Source organism: Delphinus delphis, chromosome 6 (assembly GCF_949987515.2).
Source record: "Delphinus delphis chromosome 6, mDelDel1.2, whole genome shotgun sequence".
Classification (NCBI taxonomy): domain Eukaryota; kingdom Metazoa; phylum Chordata; class Mammalia; order Artiodactyla; family Delphinidae; genus Delphinus; species Delphinus delphis.
Genome location: NC_082688.1, coordinates 95,449,617 through 95,476,007, shown reverse-complemented (window position 1 = coordinate 95,476,007; position 26,391 = coordinate 95,449,617). Strand labels below are relative to the sequence as shown.

At 44.8% G+C, this 26,391-nt stretch overlaps 1 protein-coding gene across 1 annotated transcript in view; it reads left to right on the top strand.

Annotated features, from left to right (window-relative positions):
* The window catches only part of ROR2 (receptor tyrosine kinase like orphan receptor 2), a 218,152-nt gene that overhangs the window by 31,571 nt on the left and 160,190 nt on the right, over positions 1-26,391 (top strand). The gene's annotated exons all lie outside the window — the stretch shown is intronic.

Below are 26,391 nucleotides of genomic sequence, written 5' to 3'. Positions count from 1 at the left end.
TGGAAATACCAGCTGTAGAAAGCCACTGCTGCTGTTACTAGGATGGTGGCCCCTGGGTTTGAACGGCCAGTTGCTGACCCTAGAAGCAGTCCTGACGTCAGATGCTACACTAGGGGGATGGGGATGTTCTGACATGGGTGGTGGAGCCTCCTGTGGAGGTAAAAGTTGGCCGATTGGCTTTTAAGTGGTGGTCTTGAGTAGACTTGTGATGTTTTAATCCAGAAACCAGCAAAAGAAGCAGAAAGATTAAGCCCTATGTGAGGGCTTCCCCGACCTTCCCTGAGGCCTTCCTTGTTCACCTTCTTGCAGCCAGTGTTCAGGTGTCCTGGAGCTGGCTGAGGCTCTGAGCTCAGACACAGTCCATGGTCCACCTGACCACTAGTCATGGTTGGCCAAGACCTGTCATGGCAATCACAATCTTCTTTGCTAGTAATTGGTCTGGGGCCAGTCCATCTCCTGGTTCTGACCAATGAGATGTGAGGGAAGGCGGGGCTTCTTCCAGGAATAAGGAGAGTCTGTTGGAGAAGGCCTTTGGCCACTGCCCCTCCTTCACTGCTGATAGCTGGTGTGATCCCTGGAGCTGCCATCTGTGACTATGAAGTAACCAACAAGAGGGGGGAAAGCTCATTGCTAAACATGATGGGATGGACAGATAGAACCTTAGGCCTCTATGATGTCACTGGACCCCTCCCTGAAGACCTCTTCCTAAGTAAAGACCCTTATGGTTAGGATTTTTTGTCATACTTAGAGTCCCAAACATCCTAACTCCTGGACACAAATATAGATTTGTATTGTATGCATATCTCTCAGGAATTCAATTTCATTCTGGTGATTGATTTGCTGAACAAAATTGAACTGAGCTTTTTTGGAGGCTTAACCTCTCTGCAGATACATTTGGGATATTGTCATGTTATGTTTGGTAGGAAAAATAAAGTTTATGAAGCTATAAGCCTTACCTAATGAGCTAAAATGAGGCTAGTTGGTGGTTGAGTTCTTAGCTCTTGAACCTGAAGTTGACTTGATTCTGCAGAGCTCTGTCTGCAGCTTCCCTCTTTCCTAGGGCCCGGCTGTGGTCGAGGCCTGCTCTGACGATGTAAACACACAGGTAGGCACCTGTGGTGGCAGTGGTGGTATTAAGTACATTCACATTGTTGTACCAGCATCACCACCATCCATCTCCAGAACTCTTCTCAGCTTGTAAACTGAAACTCTAAACGATTAAACACTAACTTCCCGTTCCCCCCTCCCCTCAGCCCCTGGCACCCACTGTTCTACCTTTAGTCTCTGTGACTATTTAAGTTACCTCATATGTAAAAGCTTTATGAAAATCAGATTTCTTTTTTTTTAACATCTTTATTGGGGTATAATTACTTTACAATGGTGTGTTAGTTTCTGCTTTATAACAAAGTGAATCAGTTATACATATACATATGTTCCCATATCTCTTCCCTCTTGTGTCTCCCTCCCTCCCACCCTCCCTAGAAAATCAGATTTCTTAAACTCTCAAGACTTGTGAAAGCATTACTGGCCAGCATAGAGTAGGATTTGGGGATAGCTTGGAAAAGAAATGGGGGTTAGCTTCCTGGGAAGCAGAGCTCATGACCTTGGGGGAATTTTTATAGAGCAAGAAGTGGGCATTGCATTTGCCTGATATAGTCATTCTGAGTTGAGTCTCTGCCTCTCACTGTTATTCAGAACTTTCCTTGGGCATTTTAATTCTTGCCTTCCCTTTGCCAACTAGAGGTAATTAGCTTCCTCTCAATTGATGTCATCTTTTTAAGTAATAGTGGGTCCTGGGGCAGCTATTGGTAATTGTCTTCCCCTTGGTCAGCTTTGGCCATTGAGTCTCTAGAAGGCAGATGAAAAGTTCTAGTGAATTCTCTCATCTCACGCAACATAGAATTCCATGTCCTTTTCATTGACTTGAAAGGCTGGGATCTTTTTGTAGAGAGAAAAGAGACTAATCTTTCCAGTGTGATTCATTCCAAAGAATAAAAGTCTGCTCAGCCTGTATCAAGTGACGATCCTCGTTACCAACGCATTTGAAGGCTTTCTATCATATAGTGTCATCTGATAGATTTTTGTAGTCAATTTAAATTTTAATAAATGTTATCAATTTTTCCCTTAAAAAGATGTATCATTTTATATTCTTTGCTGGCTTATTACTTAATTAGTTATGTCCATTTTTATGATCTTATGAAAATATTAACTAAAGATCTAATTACTGTATTCACTAATACAATATAGAAATACAATATTAAAGAAATATTATATTTAAACATTGCTTAAAGAATAGAGTTATAACTGATAAATCAAGAAGATCCTAAATTTTTACCTATTGCTTGTTTGATGGATTTAATAATTTTTTTCTGAAAAATTTATTCTTCACATTCTTTCAAATACATTGATTTTTTTTTTTAAAGAATCAAGGGTTATCTTTTTTTTTCTATTATTTTTGTCTGTGTTGGGTCATCGTTGCTATGCGCAGGCTTTCTTTAGTTGTGGCGAGCGGGCGTTACTCTTTGTTGCGGTGCGTGGGCTTCTTATTGCGGTGGCTTCTCTTGTTGCAGAGCATGGGCTCTAGGCACACGGGCTTCGGTAGTTGTGGCACGTGGGCTTCAGTAGTTGTGGCTCACGGGTTCTAGAGCACAGGCTCAATAGTTGTGGCACGCAGGCTTAGTTGCTCTGCGGCATCGGGGATCTTCCCGGACCAGGGCTCGAACCCGTGTCCCCTGCATTGGCAGGCAGATTCTTAACCACTGTGCCACCAGGGAAGTCCTTGATTTTTGTTTTGACTTTAGAAGAAGGTGCATCCTAGCAGGAGAATACACACGCACACATGCGCATGCACACACAAATACTTTTATTTTGAAGTAAGTTTGGATGTATAGAAAGGTTGCAAAAATAGGGCAGTTCCCTTAACTCTTCACCCAGCTTTCCCCAATGTTAATATCATATGTCGAGGTGCACATTTATCAAAACTAGGACATTAACTTGGTGTGATACTGTTAATTGAGCCACAGACCATATTTGAATCTTGAAGTTTTCTCATTAATGTTTGCTTTTGGTCTGGGATCCAATCCAGGATTCCACATTTCATTTGATTCACACCTTTCTTTCTTCTTTTTCAGTCTGTCATAGTTCCTCAGTACTGCCTTGTTTTTCTTGACCTTCACACTTTTGAAGAGCACTGGTCAGTACTTTTGTAGAATGTCTTTCAGTTTGGGTTGGTCTGTTTTCTTATGCTTAGATTCAGGTGATATATTTTTGGCAGGAAGAAGACAGAAGTGATGATGTATTATATCAGTAGGTGTGTTATGTCCACATGTTCCTCTGGTGGGGAAGTTAGCATGATCACTTGGTTAAGGTCGTGTGAGCCAGATCTCTCCGCTGTACAGTTTCTATTTTTTTCCTTTTTTATTAGTACATATCTTGCAGGGAGATACTTTGTGAGTATGTAAAAATCCTGTTTCTCGTCATGGTTTGTCCAATGATTTTAATAGCCAAAATAATTCCTGTGGTTTTCGATCAAGTGGCTTTGTATTTCCATCATCCGTTCTACATTTAGCAATTGGAATATCTACTTTCAGAGAGAGCTTGTGTTTAGAGCACTGAGTTTTGTCTATTTTTAAAAGGAGCAGGTGACAGGGTTGGGTGGAGTCATAGTGATGAGACCAGCAAGGGTTAGTTCCTTCCTTTGTCCCAGATATGTATTTGAAAACATCATCTATAGTGAGTGCATAATAGTATTCTTAAATACTAACAAAATGAAGAATAAAAAATCATATGATCATCTCAATAGATGCAGAAAAAGCATTTGAAATAATTCAACATTCATTCAGGATAAGAACTTTCAATGAAGTGAGTATAGAGGGAACATATATTAACATTATAAAGGCCATTTGTGACAAGGCCACAGCTGACATCATACATGCTCAACACTGAAAAACTGAAAGCTTTTCCTTTAAGATCAGAACAAGACAAAGATGCCCACTCTCTCCACTTTTATTCAACATTAGTATTGGAAGAGATAGAACAATTAGTCAAGAAAAAGAAATGAAAGGGATCCAAATTGGAAAGAGAGAAGTAAAACTGTCACTGTTTTCAGATGACATGATATTATATACAGGAAACCCTGAAGACTCTACCACAAACTGTTAGACCTAATAAATTCAGTAAAGTTACAGGATACAAAATCAGTGTACAAAAATCTGTTGCCTTTCTATACCCTACTAACAAACTCTTAGAAAGAGAAATTAAGGGAACAATTCCATTTACAATTGGATCAAAAAGAATAAAATACCCAGGAATAAATTTAACCAAGGAGGTAAAGGACCTATATATTGAAAACGTTAAAGAAATTGAAGAAGACACAAATAAATAGAAAGATAGTCCATTTTCATGGATTGGAAGAAGCAATATTGTTAAAATGTCCATACTCCCCAAAGCGATTTACAAATTTCAGTGGCATTTTTCACAGGAATAGAACAAACGGTTCTAAAATTTGTATGGAACCATGAAAGACTCTGAATAGTCAAAGAAATTTTGAGAAAGAAGAACAAAGCATGAATATATGCCCTGATTTCAAATGATATTACTGTAGTAATTAAAACAGTGTGGTATTGGCATAAAAACAGACATAGATCAATGGAACACAGTAGGGAGCCAGAAATGAACCCATGCATATATGGCCAATTAATTGACAACAAAGGAGCCAAGAATATACAATGGGGAAAGGACAGTCTTTTCAATAAATGATGCAGGGGGGCTTCCCTGGCGGCGCAGTGGTTGAGAGTCCGCCTGCCAATGCAGGGGACACGGGTTCGTGTCCTGGTCCGGGAAGATCTCACATGCCGCGGAGCGGCTGGGCCCGTGAGCCATGGCCGCTGAGCCTGCGCGTCAGGAGCCTGTGCTTCGCAATGGGAGAGGCCACAACAGTGAGAGACCCATGTAATACAAAAATAAATAAATAAATAAATAAATAAATAAATAAATAAATAAATGAATGATGCAGGGAAAATTGGATAGCCTCATGCAAAAGAATGAAGTTGGACCACTCACTTACACCATACTCCCAAATTAAGAGAAAATGGAATAAAGACTTGAACTTAAGACCTGAAACCATAAAGCTCCTAGAAGAAAATATAGGTGGTAAACAGTTTGACATAAATCTTGGCTATGATTTTTTTGAATCTGATACTAAAAGCAAAAGCAACAGAAGCAAAAATAAACAAATGGGGCTACATAGAACTGAAAAGCTCTGCCAAAGGAAACTATCAGCAAAATGAAAAGGAAACATACTGAGCGGGAAAAAATATTTGCAAATCATATATCTGATAAGGGGCTAATACCCAAAATATATAAAGAACTCATACAACTCAACAGCAAAAACCCAAATAGTCCGATTAAAAAATGGACAGAAAATCTGAATAGACATTTTTCGGAAGAAGTCATACAGATGGCCAGCATGTACATGAGAAGATGCTCTACATCATTAATCATCAGGGAAATGCAAATCACAATGAGATATATCACTTCACACCTGTCAGAATGGCCATTATCAAAAAGACAACAAATAACAAGTATTGGCGAGGATGTGGAGAAAAGGGGAACCTGTGCACTGTTGGTGGGAATGTAAATTGGTGCAACCACTATGGAAAACAGTATAGAGGTTCCTCAAAAAATTAAAAACAGAACTACCATATGATCCAGTAATTCCACAAATTACTTTACTTTGGATAAAGTAATTTCTTTATCCAAAGAAAATGAAAACACTGATTTGAAAGGTATATGCAGCCCCACGGTCCTTGCCTCATTATTTATGATAGCCAAGATATGGAGACAACCTAAATGTCCAATGATGGATGAATGGATAAAGAAATTTATTCACACACTCACATATATATATATATATATATATATATATATGTATATATATGTATATATATGCATATATATATACACATACATATATGTTATTTAGCCATAAAAAAGAATGAATTTTTGCCATTTGTGACAACGTGGATGGACCGAGAGGCCATTATGCTAAGTGAAATAAATCAGAGAAAAATAAATACCATATGATCACTCTTCTATGTGGAATCTAAAATAAATAAATAGTTAGATAGGTAGATAGAGCCAAGCTCATAGCTACAGAGAACAGATTGGTGGTTGCTAGACACAGGGGGTGGAAGGTGGGAGAAATGGTGAGTTTTTTTTTAGTTTAAATAAACTGAATAAAATTATTTTCTTTTGTCCTGTTTTAATTTGCTTCTATTGTGCTATATCATTAAAAGGGTCACATATTTTATGCATTAAACATAAAGCCAAATTTCTTTGAATATGGGCATCTCTCTGTATTCAAAGCTATTTCTTAAACGTGTGTTCCCACATGTGAAGCTAATAGGTCCTCACCATATTTTGGGGGTGCAGATATTAGCAGTCATAATAATAGGTCCAGGTATTTTGAAGTGGTGTGATTAATCTGACCAGATGGCCTCTAGCACACATTCATCAATGTGCTCTCCAGTTAGCAGTGTCTGTTAGCAGTGTCTCCAGTTAGCATAAAGCTTAAAAAAAAAAAAAAAAAAAAGCAGATGATTTGAAGTAAAAAAGCACAGTATTTCTTTTCTTTTGAAAGAAATAAAGTTTTTTCAAGGGATCAAAATCCACAGATGGGACAGGAGGGAAAAACCAGGTCTGAGATACAGTTAATTCATGTGTGTCTGAGAGACAGAAGTAGGCGAGGATACCTGTCGAGAGTTTGGTCTTCATTCTCGTTTCCCAATCAGTGGGGATAAACCTCTTCTTTCGGCAAAGAAGAGGAGCTTCCCTGGTTTCTGAACTGGGAACCAATGTGTACAGCCTCATGTATACTGTTGTCATCTGCTTGTTTGGGCCACTTCCCTGCGAGCACTGGCCAAGGAAGCAGCAGCTGTGTGGAGGGACTGGACCCTGGCCCCCGGGGTCGAGGGTGTACAGACTTGACTCTACCCTGGTGGGAGAAGCACACCCAGGCCCAGGATTTGAAGACAGATTGCAGGATAGGAAAAGCAGTTAACAAGCAATTTAAAATTTCTCTTCTGAAAGAAATTCTATAGGTTGTTTTTGGCAAAGTGGCGTGTTGCGTTAGGCTCCGTGGACTCTGGTGCTCTGTAAGTTAAAGAGGTTGGAGTCATTGTGGTTTCTTCTTAAATTCCTCTTGTTGGCTTGATGCCGCCAGCAGCTGGATCCACCATGATGTGCTAATTTGGGGGGATGGAAGAGAAACTTTCCCTCCTGGTCAGCAGATTCCAACTGCCCAAGGTGTCAGCTTTATGGGTTTCCATAATGAAATTGTAAGGGGGTTGATTTCTAGGAATTTGAGTCATTTTTCTTAATTGGCATCTTCCACTTGAAACTCAGGGCTGTTTCTTTTGGCTCTATTGAGTGTTTTAAAATCTCGGTGGGGCTCATTTTGGATAATCTCTTAATGGCATTAATTTTATTTGTTATTCATATCATTAGTAATCAATTTTGAAGGAACAGTGGAGGGATGTTTAATTTATTTTAAGCATCTTTCTTTGGGACTAATATTGTTTATTTCCCCATGGTAATGATGTCCTCTGGATTCCTATGTAAACACCCCTTCCATAGGGTAAGTACCAGCACCGACCTACCTCACAGGGTCATTGTCTTGGGGCTTAAATGATTTAATAGTTATAAAACCCTTCGGGCCATACTTGGCTTGCAGAGTGTGAGATTGGTGCTTTTTAAGATAACTTCTATAGAGCCTGTTTGTGCTTTTTGTTAAAAAGTTGTTAAAACCTATATTTTCCCTAGCTAAATATTCTTTTTGAAAAACTGTCTTTGTTCCCATTGTTGGGAGACGTTTTGGTGGATGTTTTCCATAGATCCATTGCTACAACAGGTCTCGCACTGGATGTGCCGGGGGTGCCTCAGAGGCTACAACTCCAAAAGCAAACTTGTCATCAGCCTCCTTTGGGGTCTACCAGCCTGTCCTTCAAGGCACGGAGTGTCCCCTCCATTCCTCTTGTGACCAAGACAGAAGCCAGGGAGTTGCTCCCGACTCCTCCCTCTCTTCACATCTCTCCTCTTCCTCCCCAGTTGATAAAACAGCCATGTGTTAGTTTCAGTTCCAGACTAATTGTGGATTCCCCTCTCTGTCTTATCCCTCTCACCCAGCCTGTCTTTGCCTGCCACCTCTGCTGTGGGTGCCACTGAAATCTGCGCAGCATCCTCAGATTTATTTCATGGTGTCCTTACTGTAAACTACAGGGTGCTCTTCAGGCTCCTCCTGGTGTGCACAGGTGACTCACACGGCTGTAGAGATGTGGGCAGAGATGCCGCCTCTCCACAGGCACTTTGAGGTGCCTTTCAACAGAGCCTCGCTGACATCCAGGCTGCTGCAGAATTCAGGACTGGCTTCTAGAAGCAGTGAGGGTAACCAGACTCCTTTGTCATGCCCTCTCTTCAGGCTGCACTCCTGGTGGCGGGTCTTATCTCCCTCCGCCTGTGATGCCTCATTTAAAAGCAGTGCACAGGAGCTTTTAGGATGGTGGCTGGCTTTGTTTCAGGGTGGACGGACCTCCATGCTTGTTTCTGCTCTCTTCAGCCTGGTGGCCCTCCGTTCTGACCCTCCTCATTTTGTCTTCACTGCACACATTTGGAGGGAGCCCTCTGAGACTGTCATTGATCGGAAGAGGCCAGTTTCTGGGAAAACAACAAAATTTAGGGTGGAAACCAGAAACTTCTCTGAGAGAAAAAAACAAAGGCCACCCATGCTTTGTAAGGCCCCACCCATGAACCCTGGTATTAATTAATTAATTTTTATCGGAGTATGGTTGCTTTACATTGTTGTGTTAGCCTCCACTGCACGACAAAATGAATCAGCCATACACATACAGATATCCCCTCCCTTTTGGACTTTCCTCCCATTTAGGTTACCACAGTGCATTAGGTAGAGTTCCCTCGGTATTTAGAAGTATCTTTACAAAATCTAGAATCTGCGGTTTTCAGGTACATAACCTAGCATGTGTCTGTGTAAGGAGCTGCTTAATTCCCCGTTTATTAACCTGGAAGGGGGATGGGCCCTTGAACCTGTTTCCCCATTGTATCCCAAATGCCCAGATGCGTGGAAGACACTTCATAACTAGTCTCGGGTTTTAAAAAAATCTTAAAATTTTTTTAATCGTGGTAAATTATATATAACATAAACTTGACCATTTTAACCATTCAGCTCAAGCAGTGAAACAGTTCAGTGGTATTAAGTACACTCCTACTGCTGTGCAACCGTCACCACCATCCACGCAAAGAACTTCTTTTCGTCCTCCCAAACTGAAACACTGCCCCCATTAAACACCAATTCCCCATTCCTCCCTTTCCCCAGGCCCTGGCAACCACCATGCTACTTTCTGTCTCTGAATTTGTCTACTCTCTATACTTCATTTTTTAAAAATTGAAGTATAGTTGATTTACAGTGTTGTGTTTGTACTTCATATAAACGGAATCAGGCGGTACTTGTCCATTAGTGATGGGCTTATTTCACTCAGCATAATGTGTTCAAAAATCATCCATGCTGTAGCATGTGCAGACTTTCCTTCCTTATTAAGGCTTAGTGTTCCATTGCAAGTGTAAACCTCATTTTGTTTATCCATTCATCTGTCCACGGACACTTGGGTTGCTTCCACCTTTTGCCTATTGTAAATAATGCTCCTGTGAACACGGGTGTGCAAATACCCCTCTGAGACCTTGCCTTCTGTTCTTTCGCTCTCAATTCTTTTCAGTACCCGGAAGTGGAATCTCTGCATCGTAGGGGAATCCTATTTTTAATTTTTCATCGTGGAGTTTTTGCATCGTGACATTTGCAGTCTCCAAGGAAGTTATTTGTCATTACAGTTTAGTTTCATCACAAACCCCAGATGTTTCCCGAAAGCCAGACTCTTTCTTTCCCTTTACTCTGAGGCTTTGCCCCGCCCCCACTGGGGGCAGTGTGTGTGGGGTGTCCAGGGCTCCCTGGATGCATCCTAAGCCTGGGGGCGGGGGTGGCCCCCAATCCTGCACTGAAGAGGCTGGTAGGAGGTAAGAGGCTCACAGTTCATTTCACTCCATTCGCGGGTCCATTTAGCACATGAGACGATGACTTCTATTTAAGGAATGGAAGCTGCCCCTTTAGACATTAAAGTGTGTGGTGTGCTGGCTGAGGAGGCCCGCAGTATAGCTCTTTAGAGTGTGGTTTTCTCAGAAAGATGGCTTAATTGATTCATTTTTGATCCCTTCTGTTTTCAAATTCCCTTTCCCAGCTCTTTATTTTTTGGTTCCTCAATTTGCAGAATCTCAGGTCACTTATGGATTAATAAGGTGATGCCCTGAAAGAACTTGGGCTGGGCAGCCGCACAAATCCTCGTGCCCGGGGAGTGCAGGAGAGTCCGTTCTTCCCTTCCTTTCCTTGTGGATTTTGGAGAAATTCTTTGCATCCATTTGTGTTTGGGAAGGGCATTCCCATGTGTGTCAGCTCCTGTGACACAGGCACTGTCCCACTGGTCATGCAAGGAGGGGCCTGGGGGCTGTGGCACCGCTCGGCTGGGAGAAAAAATGCACGCTGGCTCCTGAGAATGTGAGGCTTGACCCCCTTGTAGGGAGCTTGTAAATAAATGGCTTCCTGTCTAGGGTTTAAAGATAATTATGCAGATTTCTCACTTGATGAGGTTTTATTTGCTGCTGTGATTCAGCCCCTGCCGGTTTATCTCCCTTGATTTTAAAAATAGATGAGATCCAATGGGGAGTTGTTGTGAATGGGACAGAGTTTCAGTTCTGCAAGATACAAAAGTTCTGGAGACGGAGGGTGGTGATGGTTGCACAGATCTGTGAATGTACTTAATGCCACTGAACTATGCACTGAAAAATGGTTAAGATGGAACATTTATGTCATGTGTTTACCACAATTTAAAAAATATATTTTTAAAAAAGCCTGGAAGCTTGAGTGCACTGGGCTGGATGGAAAATGTGTACAGCTGAAGCCCGGACAGTTTGTTAACAATCTTCTGTGCTCCTCAGACTGTCAGGGAAAGAACTGGTTGGGTTTTTTCCCCAATCATTGCAAATTGGTGCTTTTCTAAAACATAACAGAAAGAATTAATAGAAAAATAAAGACAAAGCAATTAGATGAAATTCATTTAATAATGCAAAGATCATATGACCATAACTGAAAGAAAAAAACAATAAAATAAATAAAATCTAAGGGATTTTCCTAAACTCCGTGAAGGAAGCTGGGAGAGACTGTCAGTCTTCATCTCGGCAGGTCAGACACCGAGGACCATCCCTGGCTGCAGTTAGGTGGTCCCTTGTCTGGAGGAGGGACTGTACATGTGATCTCGACCTGGTGATTTCTGTGGCACCTGCCACCACATGCCGGTGGGAAGGCTGCTCAGGGTTTGGGGGGAGTACACGTGCTGAGCCATCCCCGAGGGGTTCTTTTCCTCCAGATGCACAGACTCTCAAAGGTTACGATGCACAGACCTTGTTCTGTTGGTCAAGAAAGAATTTTCCTTATAAAATGCAAGTTTGTCATGGCTGACATCCCAGGTCGGCACCCAGGACCTGAAATGTCAGTCTGCAACTCATAACCCGTGCCCCAGAGCCACCTGCAGCCCGGGGACATACAGGCTCCCTTGAACTCAGCCCCTGCAGTCCAGGCCAGAGGGGTGCCCAGGATGGCTGCCATCTGTGGGCATCACACGCATCTCCTGCAGCCAGAGCTGAGGTCACTGCTGGGACAGCAGGAGCTTCAGGGACAACTGACGCCTCTCTGGGGTTGGTGTGGTTTAAAAACCCTCCCCTGAATTTAGCAGTATTATGCCTGCTCAGCAATTATTACTGTTTTTTTTTTTTTTTAAAAGAATTCTCTTCAAATGAGCAGTGTTTCTGCCTCTTCATTAATAATAGTTTCTCAAAACCAGCAATTCAGTGTTGCACATAAATCTAGCCTGTAATTTTCTACATTTTCTTTAATATGCAATCTTCTACTGGGATCTAGGATTTCCCAGGAGTGCTTCTACTCTTGGCTCTTAAAAGAAAAGAAGAGTATGCTGGTCGGCTCCCTTTCTTCATTCTTGGACTGTCTCCCCCATTTCTTCATATTTGCCTTCATTTCCATTTTCTTTTCTGAAAAGTGTGCTGTTTCGCTCCCTCTTCTCCTCCCCTTGTTCATCTACCATGTGGAGCAAGGGCTTGTGGTCTTTTAAAAAAAAAAATTGGAGGTGTGTGTGTGTCCGTGCACATGTGCATGTGTGTATGTGCACGTGTGGACGTGCATTCTGCAGCCGTGAGCGCAGTGCAGTCCCAGGTAGCAGATGGTATTGAAGGCGGTGAGTAATAAGCAGTTTGATTTTTCCCTTCTGGAGGCTCTGCCTTGTTAGCTTGGAAGCAGGGGCTCTTAAAGCCATAGTTGGCATCAGAAATGAGGAGCCATCCCATGGCTGGCTGGGGTATCTGGTTTTGGAGACAGGACACTGTTAGGCTGGAAGGGCGCCGCAGCATGCCTGGTTGCCCTCCATCTTCGCCTTCCTGTAAGGCTGGTGGCTACTCTCCTCACGCAGATAGGGGGTCCCCCTGCTCTCATATCTCAAGGGCAGCCCCAGGTGGTCAGCACTCTGCCTAGACCCCTGCCAGTCTCTGCCTCCGTCTCCTTGCTGGGAAACGGAAGGGGTCACGACTTTTCTCCAAGGTGAGGGCATGTCTAGTTTTGTCCCAGGTCCTGCCACTCAATTCTAGACGGAGGTCTAGAGGAAGTCGGTGCCCCTGCCCCAGGCTGAACCCGCCTGATGGAACATTCTTGGACCCTGGTGACTCATGGGCATCCTTGGGTCGAGTGATGGCAGAGTGAAGTTGGGAGGGCTCTCGGGTTCTGACCTGGGGAATCTCCTCACCCCAGTATCCTGTCGTTCTCCTGACTCTCAATAAGGCTCAGGGTTCACATGAGGCTGCCACTCACACAGGTAGGGCAGTGATGCCTGGGCTTGTGGATGGTTCACCTCTTATTTCCTCTGAATATGTACAGCCACTCTCCTTTAAACATAGTTCAACCATCATCTGATTGTGTTTTTGAAAACCAAAGGGATTTTTTTCCAATCAATAAACATTTATTTATTTAACCCCCCTTTTCCCCTGTGGTATCAGTTGATATTTCTCCTCTTTTTTTTATTATTTTATTATTATTTTTTGATATTTCTCCTCCTTGATTTCTTATTTTATTTGGGTCCTCTCTCTTTTCTTCTTGGTGGGATTAGTAGATACAAACTAATATCTATATCTCTCTCTATATATAGATAGATAGATAGATAGATAGATAGATAGATAGGTAAACAACAAGGTCCTACCGTATAGCCCAGGGAACTATATGCAATATCTTGTAATAAATTATAATGGAAAAAATATGAAAAAGAAAATAAATATATCTGAATCACTTTGCCATACACCAGAAACTAACACAACATTGTAAATCAACTATAATTCAATAAAGAAATAAAATAAACATTTATTGGGCCCGTACTATGTGCCAGACTCTGTCTTAGGAGCTGGGGATATAGCAGTGAATAAAATAAGGCAAGTCCTCGCTCTCGTGGTGTATCCGCTCTAGCGCCAGGCCCTTCGTGGGTCAGGAGGAAGCCAACGCTTCCTGCCCACCCAGGACCCTGCCCAGCCGCCCCCCCTACAGCCCCACCTTGGCCCCGCTAGGCAGTGCTCGCGCAGATGCTGACCTTGTGTTTGAAACAGAACAGATGGGCCACCTTCCTCTTAGGACACTTGTCTACCCCATTGTTGACCGAGGAAGGGGCCTGAGCTGGTAGGAAGCCAGGCTCTGGTGGCCACCACACACACTCACCAGCCCAGTTAGTTTCCACTCTTAAGCCCCCTAGACACTCTCATATTTGCCCCAACCCCCAATTCCTGCCCATCGCTCCCCTTCAGAATTGTGTGTTGAGAATGTGCAATAGCCCTTTAAATGAATAAAACAAGCGTGGGCCTTAATTGCCATATACTTCCTAGTTACCCTTAGTCTCAGGCATTTTTATAAGCTCCTGGTAAACTTGCTCTGGAAACCGACCAAGTCCGTTGTGAGCCCCCTTTGTCTGCAGGGCTGCTCGTGTTCTCGCTGAGCCCAGGGGGACCCGGATGACCAGGGGGACCGGGCAACTGTGCCTGCTGGGCGAGTGCTGCCTTGCCTGACACTGAGAATGTGGGGAAAACCCATTTCTGGGGAAGGAGCCGATTTGCTGGCTGCAGGGAGAAAGTTGTTATCTTTACAGAGAATACTTAGGTTGACATGTTTGTTCTGACCTGTGCCGTAGAAGAATTTGGAGACGTGGACCTGGGCTTCATTCTGACTTGAGAAAGTATGGAATGACCTCTTGGGGTACATTTGTTTGGGGGGGCTTGTGTTGCAGAAGTGAAAGGGTGCCCCGGGGTAGGAAGGACTGAACCAGACCCCCTTCTCTTGGCTTTCAGGGCCGGGAGGGTCCGCAGTCCAGCATCCACGTAGGCTGGCTGGGAGTCAGGCCTGCCCTTGGGTCCTTCCAGGCAGGAGCACGGAAAGATCTGATTGCTCTTTGAAGTGGCGGTTTTTCTTTTCCTCGAATTCACACTTTAGGGGAGAATATTCTTTTCGTTGTTTTTATTTTTGAGTGTATGGCCTTTTTCCTTTTTAAAAAAATGACGGTAAAATGACACACCATAAAATTAACCGTTTAAATCATTTTAAGTGTACTGTCTGGTGGCATTAAGTACATTCGCATTGTTGTGCGGTCATCATCACCATCCATCTCCAGAACGCTTTTCATGTTGCAAAACTGAAAAACTGTTCCTGTTAACCAACTCCCCATTCCCCCTCCCCAGCCCGTGGCACCTACCATACTACTTTCTGTCTCTATGAATTTGACTGCTCTAGATTGCTCATGTGAGTGGACTCATACAGTATGTGCCTTTTTGTGACTGGCTTGTTTCACTCAGCATAATGCCCTCTGGGTTCATCTGTGTTGTAGCATGTGTCAAAATTTCATTCCTGAAATTTTTCATTATGAAAAATTTCATACGGTTTTTAAACAGTCATTTTTTTTTTTTTTTTTTGCCAGTGCCGATAAATGTTCATATATTAATTCTACTCTGATGAGCCAGGTTCATGTTAAAATAGTTCCAACATGTTCTTTTGTTGTTACTGATGGGCTGGTGTGTCAGTGAGGGCAGCCCCGCCCATGGGGTCTGGTGAGGGTGGGGCCCTGGACCTTATGCCCTGACCCACAAGCAGTTAGGAGGCCCCAGGACATGTGGCCCCCATCAGGAACTGCTTTTGGAGATACGCTTCTAGTGAGGGTTGCTGTAGGCTGAGGGAGGAGGGGCTGGGGGCACGGGAAGGCCTGGCTTTGTGGCTCTGGCAAGTCAGGTGGGCCCGCTGGAGAGCTGATACTGGAAGGAAAGAAAGCAAAGGGCTCTAAGAGGGAGGGGAAGGTTTACTTCCTTTGGGGATAAGTCAGGAGAGAACATTGAACATTTTGCATTGGCTTGATGCTTTCTCCCATGTAGGAAAGAATTAGATAAAGAAAACACAAGGAAAACTTTTGGAATGATTGCTTCTCCGTCCTTCTCCATTTTTGTGTGTATCCCAATCTCTTAGTTGTTTGCAGAGTATGTAGGATGCCAGTCAACCACTTTGGGATTGCTTCCCCCATGACCCTGGGAGGCAGATTCCCCAGTTTGGAGGAGATCCTGTCCTGTTCAGGTCTTGGCATTATCATTTGTCCTGGAGGAGAAAGCACAGAAGGCCTTGGAGTTGGGATTTTGAGCTGGGTGGAGCCCTTGTGAGTTATTTATCGCCCTGAGCCTCAGATTCTGCATCGGCAAAATGGGCATGACAACCCCATTATGTGGATTAAAGTGTTGGGACTTGTTGACTGAATTGAGGGAGGTACTTTGTGCAAATGGTCTTTTTTCAAGTGCCTTTAGCGCTCTTGGCCTGATTCTCTAGACCCAGGTAGTGGCACCTGGCACAGGTACAGATGGCCTCTTTCACGCAGGAGCTTTGGAAGAATAAACCAAGCTCCTCCTATGCCTCAGGTTTAGAAACGTCAGAGCACTTTTATTTTTAACCCTCTGCAGAAGGAGATAATGTACTGAGCCAACATTTGAAATTACACGAGATAATGTACTGAGCCAACATTAGAAATGACACGGAGCTTTTCCGCCTGTTGGAGAACCTAGAACATAGCTCTAAATTGGGGGGAAATTAAGCCAGTGAGGTCATTGAAGGTTTGGTTACATTTGAAGCAACTTTTAAACTGTCTCTCCTTAGTTGCATGTGTTTTATGACTTCCCAGAGAGATCTGAAACATGCCCACAAACTGTTAGCATGCAGGTTTACATTTCCAGTGGATATGGTTGGATAAAGTATAGTTTATACTGGATATACTACATAATTTATCTATTTATATACACCATGTATTTTACACCATCCCTATTTATAGTATAGTTTTGCATTTCAGATGGGTATAGTTGGGCAGAGAAGCAAAAAAATGTGATGCTACAATTCCTGTTTCTTTAACTGAATGACAAGAGAAGGATTAGAGAAATCATAGGCGATGGTGTCGAGAGCCCTGTGATCAGCCTCTGTGTGATCAGTAAGGCAGAGGGGCTCATGGTGCAGCTTCCCAGCTTGTACAGGGAAAACCCTGTAGCTTTTCTTTCTCGTCTGCCTGGAAAAGGAATTTACAATCTAGTACCTGATTAAACTGTGTTTTTTAATTTCAAGAGTTTTGCTTCTTAGTTGCTCTTTAATTAATAACGGATTCCTTTCTTAAAAAAACACATGTAGGGCTTCCCTGGTGGCGCAGTGGTTGAGAGTCCGCCTGCTGATGCAGGGGACACGGGTTCGTGCCCCGGTTCGGGAAGATCCCACATGCCGCGGAGCGGCTGGGCCCGTGAGCCATGGCCTCTGAGCCTGCGCGTCCGGAGCCTGTGCTCCACAACGGGAGAGGCCACAACAGTGAGAGGCCCGCATACCGCAAAAAAAAAAAAAAAAAACACATGTAAATTCTTGACTTAAAAGTTTTTTTGCCTCCAAGAGGGGATTTATGTTCCTCTGTTATCACAGAATCGAGGTGCAAAGTGGGTGCAGTTGTAGTGACAATTTGGGGACTGTGGTTTTACGAGAGAGACAACGGCTGGTGAGAGGGACCTCCCTATCCCCCGCCCTCCCTAGCCTCCATCCCATCCGAGACTCATCGTAGGCACTCGGCAAAATGGGCCCCAGATCTCAAAGCAGCTGTGTCTTCCGGCCATGGGGTGCCTCAGCCTGCGCAGAGCTAGGAGCCCCCGGGGAAGCGGGGTGCAGCCGTGCCACACAAGCTCTCCTCAGGGGGTCTGTGGCCAGACCTGATGGCGCTGCTCAGCCCTGCCATCTTACCATTTTCTAGGGGATGCTGGCATCTCGATGACCTGTTGGCCTCTGTCACCACTTCAGCACACTTCTTTCTTGTTCTTCAAGTCTGCATGGTGCGGGGCCTCTAGGCCCTGGGGCCCTGTTGCACACATGTCCTCATCTCAGCTCTGTGTGTCTTCCGGCATCTGGAGCCCAGGCGGATAAAGTGCTGAGGCCAGTTTCCTCCTCTCCAACTGTCTGTTGCTCAGACTGACTAATCTCCGTGGTCGAGAACCGCCGGGTTAGGGGCTGGATGCCTTTGGTCCCTAGGTACTTAGAGGTTAATGTTTCACTAAGTTATCAAGGCTGCATTCACAGGTCACTAAAGATTCTATACCTCTATAAGCTTAATTCCCTCACTCTTGGTTTCCTGGTGTGTGGGTGTGCGCGTATGTGCGAGTGTGTACCGCATGCCTGTAATGTGTATGTGTGTACATGAGTGTTTGTGTGGTTTCCTGGTGTGTGTGTTTGGCATGTGTGTGGCTGTGAGTGCGTGTGTGTATATTTGTATGTGTGTGTGTGTATTTGTGTGTGTGTGTGTGTAGTTTCCTGGAGTTTGCGTGTGAGTTCGCGTGTGTACGTGTGTGTATGTGTGTGCAGTTTCCTGGCCTGTGACTGTGTTGGGGTCGAGGTGTCGCTGGGTAAAGGCAGAGTTTTGGGGACCCTTTGGGGGACCTGGTCTCAGGTGGATACCTTAGCCCCTCCTCCTCTCCCCTCCCTGAACGGGAGAGGGTTTTCCCAGCCGCCACACCACCACCACCCAGTCCTGCCTGTCCTGGCTTCTCTGCTTCTAAGGAGGCCTGTTTCCCAGGGGTAACCTAACCATTTACACTCGTGTGCACCTGACCATGGGGCAGGGAGGGCGAGTTGCACACGGGCACGGGCATGGGCAGGAGGAGGCCTAGCCTCTGGTCACACGTGCAGTGAGCGCCTCAGCCCAAGACCCTGCTCTTTCCGTTGCACTCAGATGTTTACAGACCCCCAGCTCCATCCCCCCCAGCCATGGCGCATGAGCCCTCTTAGCTGCCTCCTTCATTCCAGTGGTTCCTTCTCCACTGTCACCCGCACCCCAGGCCTTCCTGGTGGCACTTACCACCCAGGTCTTCTCTCACAGCACGTGTGCTCTCATGGACTGATTTTGGGGGATGCGAGTGTCCCACCCGCAGACTCGGCCACAAATCCCGGAGGGAGCTGAATGGGACGAGCCCTCCTGGTGTGGCCTGGGCGGCTCCTGGCAGCTGTGTTGCCTGGACACACGGAGAATGAGTGACAGGGCTGCCTTCTCAGCTGCCCTCCTTGTTCAGAAAGCTGCCCCTGCTGTTGCTTCTTGAGCAGCACAGAGCGACCAGGGGCAAGACGAGGGCGAGGTGCCTTGGGGCACATGGTATGCGGGGGTCCCAGCCCTCCCCCAGCCTCCTAGAGGCCTTGGGTGGAGGCAGGACAGCATTGGCCCCACCAGGGGAGGCCAGTTAGGTGCTGGTCCCCTGCGGTCTCTGCTAGCTGACCAGAAGCTCCGCCCTGAGAGGGGGAGTAAATTCAGCTTTGTAAACAGGACTGTGTCCTTTTAAACTGATGCAGGAATTTGTGAGTTAAGGGCACCTGGGTGAATGGTCCGCTTGCCAGTAGGTCCCTGGCCCAGACACCCTGGTAAAAGGGTGTCTTGCATTGTTCTGCTACACAGGTGAGTGTTCATCACACCCAGCCGTGGGTCCACATTGTCACATGTAAATTACACCTCAGTAAAGTTGATGTGAACCAAAGTGTGGGCTCTCTGGGACCTCTCCAGCGTCAGATCCTGGCTCTTTCCATGTGTTTTGGGCAGGTCATTTAATATCCTGGGTCCCACTGTCCACCCGTAAAAGGGAACACCACTTCTTCCCTCACAGGGGTGTGACCAGGTCGCGCACCAGCACACTGCTGGCCTCTGGTGTTGTCCGGGTGACCGCTATCATTGCTTGGGGTCTTTGAGTCGGCCATGGTCACTCTTCCTCTGAGGGAAGCTTGGAATGGACCATTTGTGGAGAAGAAACTCACCAAATGCACACAGATAATCATTTGGGACATGCTTTCCAGAAGTAGTGACCATGATGGTGAGGCCCAAGGGGTCCAAGGGTCTGGGGACCCAGCCGTGGCTGGGTGTCCATTTGGCCTGTCTGTCACGTTTGCTCCATCTTCAGGCATCTCCAGTCTCACCCTTTGTGGCTCCCAGGCATGAGGGCTGCTCCCTTCGTAACACAGTGATGCAGCCTAGGACGCTTTCAGAGGCTGATCCGTCTTCAGGGTGGGAACTCTGGGTGTCCCAGCTGGGTCCACCCCTAGGATTCCTGCCTGGCCCCTCTCTCGGAGCCTTGGAGTCGACGTCCCAGGCCTCGAATGTTTTCACCTAGAAGGAGTGGTGAGGTTCTGAATGAGCTGGTCTCTGCAGAGTCCCTCCCAGGCAGGAACCAACAACTACCCAGCCCAGGTGCTCCCACCTCTGGGCTCTGGGGAAGCCTGTTGTCTGCCCACTGTGGGCTTCTCAAGCTCACCCCACATCCAGGCCTCCGCACCTTTGGCCAGGTAGTTCCCTCCACCTGGAACACCTTCAAAATCCTGCTTTTACTGGACTGAGTTCTGCTCCATATGACTTCCTGCTTTCATTTCATGAAAATTTCCTGAAGTGATGGAATTTTGCACTACTTTTTAGGGGGGCCCAGCTGTGGGACTATTTATACCATTTATTAGCTCCAAGAAGTCTGCAGTGCCTTAGAGTAGGGTATGCCAGGAGATCTCGGTTACCTTCCTCCCTCTATGCAAATGGGATGGGACTGTCTACCCTGGATCCCTGTGCGATTATTTTGACCTCAAATAAGAGATCGTATTTGGATGCACTTTGAAAATTAAGTAGTATAGTTTTAATTGCTAATATTAATAATTAGCTTGACTCTCAAGTCTAATGGGACTTGAAAACTCATCACTTCCCACTTAATGTGGGGGTATTGATTCTGATCACAACACCTTGCTGGGCTGGGTGGGGGCTCCCCCAGTGCCCTCATCATGTCCAGGGTATACCCAGCTCCCGGTGCCAAATATAACTGACAAGAAAGAGGAACTTTTGTGGAGCAGAAACACACCCCCATCTCTCCCACAGCTCATGCTCCCTCTTTAAATGAGCTGTGTTACCCCAGGAGAGGGTCTGAGGAGAGCAGTGGAGGACGGTGGAGCCCAGCAGTGTTTGCTGGGGCCTGGCCAAGTGGAAAGTGGGCCCGTCAGGAATGATTAAAGAGCCCAGTGTTAGAAAAGAACAAGCCTTTATGTTGGTGGTAAAATGATTAGGAAGTAATAAGAAAAATGCAGGTTTGGACAGAACATTGTTTTGTTTAATCAGTTCTAAGTCCAAAAGAAAAAAAGAAAGGACCCTTAGAAGTCATTTAAAAAGAGATTACCACATACACATGAGTGTTTTTTCCACCTAGCTTACAGGTTTAAACTTTAGAGGGAAGGGGCCAGACAAGTCTCTATTCCTGGTTGTGTTCCTCATTCCTCAATCAGATGAGACAGTCTCTATAATGGGAACTGGAAGCAGAGGGTAAGTGAGAAACAGACTGGTGTGAGAAGAAGATGTCACCTGGTGCTTACAGTTCTGTCTGCTGCACAAAATCCAGATGGATCAGATTGTCCCAGAAGCTGAAGGGAGAAACCTGGAGTTTGATCACCTTGCAAGGAGAAATGGGAGCTGAAGGAGAGTGAATTCTGTTGGTTTTAAAGTAGTGTTGTTTCTGAAGATAAACCTGATGACAGAATCGTGGAGGAGCGGGGGGTCCAAGGTTCTGTCAGAGACAAAGTCAAGGACTATGAATATGCCCAGGGGAGCAGCACTGGCAGAGCCTAACAGGGTAGCCTGATGCTGCTTTTTCTTATAGACTACAGGATATAGACTGCTTGAATGTTGCTTCTCGAGGGAGGAAGACGGACAGATTTGGGGAAACCTTTTTAATAAAGAATCCTAATTTCACTTGGATCCTTTGGATTTTATTATTGCTTGCAACACTGTGTCATTTGTAAAAACTGGAGGCTGCTTGAATATTCTTAAGTGATTTGACAAGGGTTAATACTTTACTGATACGCTAGCAGTCTCAGAGCTTCCCTGGTGAGAAGCACTGGCACAGGGCTGTTGTAGATGGACAGGGCTTCTCTCCATCACCAAATGCCTGAATCATCAAGTAAAGGAAGAGTGGTTTTTTGTTTGTTTGTTTTAGGTGCCTTTATATTTTAGAGCAGTTTTAGGTTCACAGCAAAACTGAGGGGAAGGTACAGAGATTTTTCATATACCTCTTGCTCCCACTTATACATAGCCTTCCCCATTGTGAACATCCCTCATCAGAGTGGTACATTTGTTACAATTGATGAACCTGCATCGACACATCACAAAGTCTGTAGTTTACATTAGGGTTCACTCTTGGTGCTTCACATTTTCTGGTTTAGGAAAATGTGTAATGACATGTATCCACCATTATAGTATCATATAGAATAGTTTTGCTGCCCTAAAAATCTTCTGTGCTCCACCTATTCATTCCACCCCCATCCCCAACACCTGGCAACCACTGAACTTCTTACATTCTCCATAGTTTTGCCTTTTCCAGAATGTCATAGAGTTGGAATCATACAGTATGTAGCCTTTCAAATTGGCTTCTTTCACTTAGTGACATGTATTTAAGTTTCCCCCATGTCTTTTCTTGTCTTGATAGCTCATTTCTTTTTAGTGCTGAGTAATGTGCCGTTGTCTGGATGGACCATAGTTTATCTGTCCTTTTACCTACTGGAGGATACTTTGGTTGCCTCCAAGTTTTGGCAATCATGAATAAAACTGCTATAAACGTCTGTGTGCAGGTTTTTGTGGGGACGTGAGTTTTCAATTCATTTGGTAAGGTACCAAGGCGCGTGATTGCAGGATCGACTGGTAGGAGTATGTTCAATTTTTTAAAAAACTGTCAAACTGTCTTCCAAAGTGGCTAGACCATTTTGCATTCCCACCAGCAATTAATGACTGCTCCTACTGTGCCACATCTTTGCAGCATTTGGTGCTGTCAGTGTTTTGCAGTCAAATGCTCTACCCCTGAGCTATACCCCCTGCCTGTTTTGGATAGGAAGAGTTTTCAGTGAAGACTGAATATCCTAAAGGGACTGGAAAGGACAGACTTTCTTTTCCTCCCCAGGAATCACAGTGGAAATGCTCGGGACATCCAGTGTTTCTCACCAGGTTCCTGGGCATATTTTGGGTATGTACAAGGTCCCTATGAACACTTCCAAGTTTTGTGCTTTTCTGTTCAGTGGCAATCTCATCTAAAATTGGTGCTAACCAGTTTAAAAATGACCATATTGTGATGTGAGTAGAGATCAGATGAGCCTGAGTGAGGCACACTGTGCAAATGAAATGAAGGTAGAAAATGAGGGGCAGAAACTCTGGAATGTATAAGGAAGTACTTTCATGGTAGAGGGAGTGGCCGGTGCAAAGGACCTGAGGCTGGAACAAGCTTGGAGTGTTCGAGGAGCAGCCAGCATGACTGGAGGTGGGTGCTGGGGGAGTAGTGCCAGGGCTCCTAGGGCCTTGCAGCCCACAGTGGGGATTTACATTTCATTCTGTGTGTACTGGGAAGCTTTTGAGACTCTTTGTGCAAAAGAACGTTGTTACCTTGTTTTATGTTAAAAAACACCCTCCCAAAGGTCAGCCAGAAGATGGAGCTCAGTCCTGGGCATCTGGCTTCATGGCCAGGCTGTTCTGCCTTTCTGCAGGTGGTGGACAGGACGCTAAGGTGCCCGCAAGCTTCTTGCTCCAGCCTCCCAGCCTGTGACTGTGATGGATCTCTCTTTCGTCATTAGGTTATATTATGTGACACAGTTGACTTTAAGAAAGGGAGATTATCCGTCTGGCCTGGCCACGTCACATGAGACCCACCTGGGCCTACAGGGCAGCTAGGAAATCAGAATTTGAACTGTGAGAAGGATTTGGTGTGTGTGTCTGGCTTTGAAGATGGAGGGGTGCCTGTGACAAGGAACGTGGGTGGCTTCTAGAAGCTGAGAGTGGCCCCCCAGATGACAGCCAGCAAGGGAATGGGAGCCTCTGTCCTACAGACCCAAGGAATGAAATCAGAGGACAACCCAAGTGAGCCCAGAGGCGCTAGAAAGGAACACAGGCCTCGTTAACAACTTGATTTCAGCTTTGTAAGACCCTGAGCTGAGAACCTGCAGTGCCGTGCCTGGACCTCTCATCTACACAACTGTAAGCTCATTAGTGAGTGGTGTTTTAAGCCTCTAAATTTGTGGAACTTTGTTGTGCAGCAATTGAAATATACTGAACACAGATGCAAAAATCCTATGTAGAATTTAGCAGATAAGACCTGGCAATATGTTAAAAGAGCAATAATAAAAATAGTTTATCCTAGGAATTCTAGGATGATTTGACATTAAAAAATCCACATTTACAGAGTAGAGGGAAAAGTAATCTCAATGGATGCTACAAATGCTTGTGCTAAATTTCAGAATTCTTTGCTGATGAAACAATTAACAGAGTAGGCTTAGATAACTCAATAAAAGGAATCTTTTAGAAACCATGCAGTGAGTATTACGTTTCAAGTACAACATTTGAACGTCAGAGACAAGAAATGGATGTCTGCTATCATTGTTATTCTGCAGTGCTGTTTAGGAAGTCCCAGCCAACATGATAATTGGAAAAAATGAGAGAAAGCTGTCATTTGTAGGTTATATAAATGTTGGCTCTGGAAAATTCAAGAGACTCAACTGACAAGTATTAAAACTAAGGAGAGTACTAGGCAAGGTGACAGGATATGAGTTAACAGAAAACCCATTGGCTTCCTGATGCATCATGAGTGACGCTATTAGAACAAAACCAAAAACTGTAAAACACCTAGAAATAAGTCCAGTAGGAAAAGTGCAACATCCATGAGAAGAAAACCACAAACGTTCTTAACAGACCCCAAAAGAAGATCCAAATGAAAGGAGAAACTGTTATTATCTAGGAAGTCTCAGTTTTGTTCAAATATCAGTTCCCCAACAGATACTCTATAAATTAGTGCATTGTTAATCAACATCAAAAGCCTTTTTCATCAAACTCAGTGAGCTGATTCTAAAATTCATGTAGAAGTACAAAACCTAAAAGCAGTCAAGATCATTTTGAAAATTAGCAATAATTTTGGGAGGTTATCTTACTAGATATCAAAACCTAGTCTAAGGCTGTAATAATTGGAATTGTGTGATGTTGACATAGGAATAGACAAGGGCTATGGGCTGAATTGTGTTGCCCCTGAAATTCATATGTTGAAGTTCTAACACCCAGGACCTCATAATCTGACTGTATTTGGAGGTAGGGTCTTCAAAGAGGTGGCTAAGTTAAAATGAGATCATTAGGGTTGGACCCTAATCCAGTGTGACTGGTGTCCTTATGAGAAGAGGAAATCGGGACACATAAACACACAGAGAGAAGCCCATGTGAGGACACAGGGAGAAGACTGCCATCTGCAAGCAAAGGAGAGAGGCCTCAGGAGAAATCAACCCTGCTCATGCCTTAATCTTGGACTTCCGGCCTCCAGAACTGTGAGAAAATGAATTTCTGTTTTTTAAGCCCAGCAGACCATAGGACTTTGTTACAACAGTCCTAGAAAACTAATACAACAACCAAATAAGAAAACTGAAGAATCTAGAAACTGAACCATGTCTGTGTGAACTAAATTTAATATAAAGATGTTGGGCCGCTGGGTATTCATTTGGGGGAGAATAGCTCTACCCTCACCATTCACAAAAATTAATTTCAGATGGAATAGTCATCCAAAAAGTTGAAGAAGTGCATATAAGAGGCTAAGTTTGTAGTCTTACTCTGGAAAGTCTTCTTAGTGAAGAAAAAAAGACAAAAAGCTACGTGGGAGAAGATTCCAACATTCTTTATGTGAAACATTATCATTCCATAGTGAAGATATCTTTAAGTGAGTGATTTCTTCTTTTATTTTCCTGAGAAAATCTTCCACTTTCAAGCCTGATGCAGTGGGCTCTTGTTCTGGAAAAAGGAGGCCAGGCTAAATGGGAAGGGTGGTGAGACCCTGTTTGGGAGGGTGGAGGTTTCACGCAGTGCTGTGAGGGGTGAGGGGCTTTGTTCGAGAACCACTAACATCCAGGCACGTTTACTGCCAGGTCACATTCATGGTACAGCCAGTGTCGGCGTTTCCTCATAAGCCCTCATTTTAAACCATGTGTGTCAGGCATTGAATCGTGATGTTTACCCCAAAACATACAAGAAAAATGGCTCTGGATCGAGGGGATCCTATTTCTGTTGGAAGAGCCGTGGCATCGTGTTAATGGACTCAATGTGTGTGAACATCCGTCTCTGAACAACATTCATTTGTGCTCAGTATCTTTTTAGGCCTGTGAAGCCCAACTGTGTTCTGTGAGTTGTACTTACAAAGTTGGTTCAGAAGATCTGGATCGAGGGGTGAGCACACACAGGGGTTTGGGGGAACCCCTGGCAGAACCTTGGGAGGCTGGAGCACTTGGGCTTGCTCTCTGGATGGGGGTGCAGAGAAACCAATGCTGGTTCCAACAGCTTGTCATGAGAGAGGTCTTGAAGGGTGCGGGGACACACCGCCCCGAGGAGAGACATGGCACCGTCGTCCCAAAGGACAGGCTCCCTGCTTGAGGTTGAGCACAGCTCCCAGGGGAGAGGATCTCTGCCCACAAATGTGTCCTTGCCCGTCCTGTCGACGTCCCCAGATGTGGCCTTTGAATTGCTCTCTGGCCCCTGATTTTCTCTTCTGGCTTTTCTTCCAGGAAACTGAGGAAAAAAGTTTGTTTCCATTTTCTAAGAAAAGAACAATCTGGGAAAAGACCGACAGACCTACTCTGGGCTTTCACTGCTCACACAGCTGAAGTCATTGTCT